The sequence below is a fragment of the Aegilops tauschii genome, chromosome 3 (genome assembly GCF_002575655.3).
Source record: "Aegilops tauschii subsp. strangulata cultivar AL8/78 chromosome 3, Aet v6.0, whole genome shotgun sequence".
Taxonomy (NCBI): domain Eukaryota; kingdom Viridiplantae; phylum Streptophyta; class Magnoliopsida; order Poales; family Poaceae; genus Aegilops; species Aegilops tauschii.
In genome coordinates, this window is record NC_053037.3 from 150685831 (window position 1) to 150691134 (window position 5304).

Consider the following 5304-nt stretch of genomic DNA (forward strand, 5'->3'; position numbering starts at 1 on the left):
CCCTCCACCCTTGTGGATGGCAGGTGGCCCCCCTCTGGTGCTTTATTCGTCCAATATTTTTTATATATTCCAAAACAATTCTTCGTGAAGTTTCAGGACTTTTAGAGTTGTGCAGAATAGGTCTCTAATATTTACTCCTTTTACAGTCCAGAATTCCAGCTGCCGGCATTCTCCCTCTTCATGTAAACCTTAAAAAATAAGAGAGAAAAGGCATAAGTATGGTGATATAATGTGTAATAACAGCCCATAATGCAATAAATATTAATATAAAAGCATGATGCAAAATGGACGTATCAACTCCCCAAAGCTTACTCCTCGCTTGTCCTCAAGCGAAAGCCGAAATCAAAAAATATATCCACATGTTTAGAGATAGAGGTGTCGACAAAATAAAATACAGACATGAGGGCATCATGATCATCCTCTTAGAACAGCAACATATATTGCCATATAATTTCTTATGCTAAAGTAGCAATTCATTCACAAGGTAAAGTATGAATCAGAAACTTCATTGAAAACTAACAAACTATGATCTCAGTCATTGAAGCAACTGCATTTTATCATTACACCGGAAGTAGTCAATATTAGAGCTTCTCAGCAAGTCCACATACTCAACTATCATTTAATCTTTCACGATTGCTAACACTCACGCGATACTTATGGGTACAAAGTTTCAATCGGACACAGAGAAATATATATAGGGGCTTATAGTTTCGCCTCCCAACCTTTTACCACAAGGGTAATGTCAACAGTAATACTTTATGATAAACTACATTTGAGTGGATATATATATAGTGCTTGCCAAAAGAAAAAGTGTAAAAAGGAAAGGTGATAATCACCATGACTCTTGTATAAGGGTAGAAGATAAAAGTAAAAGATAGGCCCTTCGCAGAGGGAAGCAGAGGTTGTCATGCGCTTTTATGGTTGGATGTACAAAATATTAATGCAAACGAACATCACTTAATATTGCCGCTTGTGATAAAGAACTTTATTATGCAGTTCGTTGCTTTTATTTCTTCCATATCACAAGTTCGTATAAAGCTTCGTTTCTTCACACTAATAGATCATACATATTTAGAGAGCAATTTTTATTGCTTGCACCGATGACAACTTACTTGAAGGATCTTACTTAATCCATAGGTAGGTATGGTGGACTCTCATGGCAAAACTGGTTTAAGGGATGTTTGGAAGCACAAGTAGTATCTCTACTTGGTGCAAAAAATTTGGTTAGCATGAGAGGGAAAGGCAAGCTCAACATGTTGGAGGATCCATGACAATATAACTTCTATTCGAAGATAAGAAAACATAACCCATTATGTTGTCTTCCTTGTCCAACATCAACTTTTTAGCATGTCATATTTTAATGAGCGATCACAATTACAAAAGGTGCCCAAGATAGTATATTTATACGTGAATCCTCTCTTTCTTTATTACTTCCCATTAATTGCAACAATGACCAAAACTATGTTTGTCAACTCTCAACAAATTTTATTCATCATACTCTTTATATGTGAAGTCATTAATCTTCATAAGATCAATATATGATCTTTTTATTTCCTTTTATTCTATATTTTACTCCGAGTGGATAATATATATATATATATATATATATATATAGGACAGGGCTATTTTGTTATTAATATTCTGTTACCCTTGGCCCTATAAGGAGCGACGCGCGACACCATCTCTCCCCTTCCCTCTCCCCGACCAAGCCCACCAGCTCGAACCGGCCCGATCGAAAAGAAAAAAGAATAGCTAGTTCCATCCTTCCCGATCCCCATCTCCTCCTACAGTGCGCCACCACCACCTGCCCGCCGCCACCCCTCGCACCGCCGCCGCGCGCCGCCACCCCCGCCCTGCCGCCGTGCGCCGCCGTCCCCCGCCCCGTCGCCGTGCACCGTCGCCCCCGCCCCGTGCCCCGAGCCCCTTTCCTAACCTCCCACCTCCCGCTACCCACGCGCCCGTGCCACCCCCCCCCCCCCCCCCCAGCCCGGGCGCCAGCCAGCCCTGACGACCTCGACCCAGGCGCCCCCAAGCCCAGCACCCCAACTCCGGCAGCCCCAAAACCCGGCGACCCGAAGCCCTGCGCCCCCAATCCCGGAGAAGCGCCCGCGCTGGCGACTTGTTCTGCACCCCGACCCCATTTCCGGCGTCGCCCTCCACAGCCTCATCAACGCGCAGGCCGTTCACCTCCGCCATCGATGTCCATTCACCGCTGCCCCTAGGCCGTTCACCTCCGCCACCCCAGGCCGTTCTCCTCCGCCACGTATGTACGTTCACCGCCGCCCCAAGAATCCCCGTCGAGCCTCGTCCGCAACCCCGACCCTCTTTGCGGCCACCCAGGTCCACATTGTGGGGCCATCGTGTTCTCTTCACCGCCACTCAGGTCCGACGAGCCGCCGCAGGCAGGATCCTCTACGTGCTAGCCTCGGTGCTGGCCCTACACGATGGCATGGCACCGTTCACTGCTGCCACCATGGGCCGTTCAATGACACAACATCGAGTCGTTCGACACCGCAGCTCAGGAGTTTGCCTCCTTTCCCAACCTCCACTATGCTCCAGCTAAGGTCTCTCATGTTCTCCTCTCTCCCGTAACCTCTGTCTCTTCTTTCACTTGAATTCCTGCTAATGTTAGCTGTAGCTTGAATTGCTGAAATATTAATGTATTTACTCTGCTTGAAAATGCTTGAAATGCTGTTGGTGCTTCCCTATGCGTGACGATTCTGATTGTTTAGCACAAAAGGGGGACGGGTACTTGTTGTAATGCTTGACATCAATCTACTATCGGCAGTTAGAGAAAGAATAGTAGCAAGTCCAAGCTCTCTTTGAGTGGAGGTACATAACCAATTCAAATGCTTGTTTTGATTATGTTTAAGGGAACTCATAATTTTTATCTTTGTCCACTGTTAGCTATGTAAAACAACTCAATAAAAGTTAACTTTTCAATGCTTTAAATAGTTCAATTGGTAAAAACAGTAGGTGTTCATTCTACAAAAAAGCACTGACTTTTATATTTGTAAAGAAAGAAATGGAAATCTGTAAGTTCATACAGGGACATATATATGCTGAACCTGCGTCCAGCACACGAGCATTTGCGTCCACCACTAAGGGGCATTTGCATCCCGCACATCAGCTACATGCTCAACAGTTGCACACTGCCGCCATGGACATGCACAAATGATATTAAGTAGAAGTTTGTTAGTTCAATTTTTTTATTGATTTACCTTGTTTAAGTAGTAGTGCAGCAATAAAAGGTGTAGTTGTACTGAGTTTTAGTTGCTATATGGGGAACCCAGTGGCCATTTATTTTGGTTTACAGTTCAGCTTCTCTATTCTTTTCAGTCCGTATGCTTTATTGTGCATAATCTTGAGGAAATCCCCAAAAATCATGTGTGCACTCAAGGTAATTAAGTGGCTTTGTAAATTCTGACAGTCCATCCCAGACTGAGCAAAACAGTACATGTTAGTCTTGGTTTGTGGTTGGACATGCAATCTGGTTTCATAGATTCTTCTGCTCAAACTGGAAATACCTAGTTTTAGGTAATCCTACTAGTTCAGTGCTAGTACTTCTATTTTATGTTTATCTTACAAGTGGAAAATGTTGAGGCTGGTCATGTTGCCAATTTTTCATAGGATTTCTAAGTAGCCTGAGACCCATCCTGTCCTCTATACAGATTCAGAGTTTAACACGTCAATGGAAGTTTGTTCTCAAAACTGAAATTGTTCTGCATGTACTGATAGATTAGTTGTTAATTATTGGAGTGTTTCGTTCTTGCAGAATAAAAATATGATGTATGCATTGCTTCTTGGCCCAGCCGAGAGAACACTCGTGTTAAAAAGTATAAAGCAGTTTTGAAGCAATTCTCAGTGTCTTTAGAAGCATTCATGGTTAAAAAGCAACGACAACCTCCGTTCGAGTTGAGAAATGGTCATCGTCCAAGTTGAGCAGTAGGTGTCGTCCAAGTTCAAAGAGGGTTGTATGCAAGTACAAAAGTTTGTTTCAGTGAGAAAAAATGCGGGGTTTTGACAATATTCTGTATGATTCATTTGTTCATCCTTAGAACTTGGCAAAATTCGGTCTATTTTTCTATGATGGAGGCACACATGAAGTCCTGTGCAATGGTTATCCCCCTTGTGCTTCTAAGATTCGTATTTTGTTTCTTCAAATGTGTTGTGCGCCTGTTTGATGAGGTAAAACAAAGTAAAAATGTGAAAATGTCATTAAATACACTTACAAATGTAAAAAATAAATAAGTTCTGATTCTCGTCAGGTAGGAAGTTTTGGAGAAGAAAACATAAGTTTTTAAAAGAAGGAATGGTAAAATTGTAAGTCCGTTCAACTATATAAACCATAAAGATACGATGGTGATGACATTGACAGTAAGGATAAGGATGATAAAGAAAATTGAAAACTAAAACTAAAAGAACATCGAGTGATTATTTTTTTGAAAAGTACAAACTCTCTAGTACCATCAGTACCATAAATAAAAAATTAAGAATCGGAAAATTCAAATGGGAAAAGTTCAAGACGCAAAACGCGAGAAGTCAAAAACATCGTTGAAAAAAACTTAATTCTCCTGTCTATGGATTGTTCAAGCTCTTAATTCTCCTGTCTATGGATTGTTCAAGCTCTTCCATCATTACTAAAAATGTGTCACTAGCATATAAGTTCAAAACACAAACTTTTTTTGGGAAGAACTTCAGTCAGTGAAACTATATAAACTATGCAAGTTCAGTGATGATGACACCGTCAATTCAGATGAGAAAACACATTTAAAATTACAATATTTTTTATTTTACTTCTATAAGTTCATGATCAACCCCGAGGTAGTTCAAATAATCTAGTCATATAAGTCGAAATAATCTATTCACTTGTATTATTTTGTGCTCACACTATTTACTATGTTGTGTGACAGGTTGATGAAGATGTTGATTTTACAAAAGGATCAGTGAAGCATTGGGCAGTGGACACACTATCTTCATACATGGAGCAGTGACCGCTCAACACTTTCTTTTGTGATAAATGTTATTATGATCTATTCTATGTATTATATTGTATGATCGGGGGAACTCAGAAGTTCATGTGTTGTCCGTGGAAAATTTCAAAACATTTTGTTTAGTAAGAACTTTTTTTATCAAATGATAAACCTATGTTAATGGAAAACAGTAGTTGAGACGAGAGAAGTCCAAAACATCGTTGCAAAAAGAAACACATGATTTTTTTTCTCTTATCTTTATGAGAAAATATCATTCAGCTCAATAGTATATACAATGCAAGTTCGAGGACTATGACATCGTAAACCGAGG

At 40.7% G+C, this 5304-nt stretch overlaps 1 long non-coding RNA gene across 1 annotated transcript; it reads left to right on the forward strand.

Moving 5' to 3' along the window:
• Positions 1–1972: 1972 nt before the first annotated feature.
• On the forward strand, positions 1973–4123 carry LOC109740032 (uncharacterized). Its single transcript, XR_002227182.4, has 2 exons — positions 1973–2564; positions 3776–4123. It is a non-coding gene; the product is annotated as an uncharacterized lncRNA (long non-coding RNA).
• The last annotated feature ends 1181 nt before the right edge of the window (positions 4124–5304 follow it).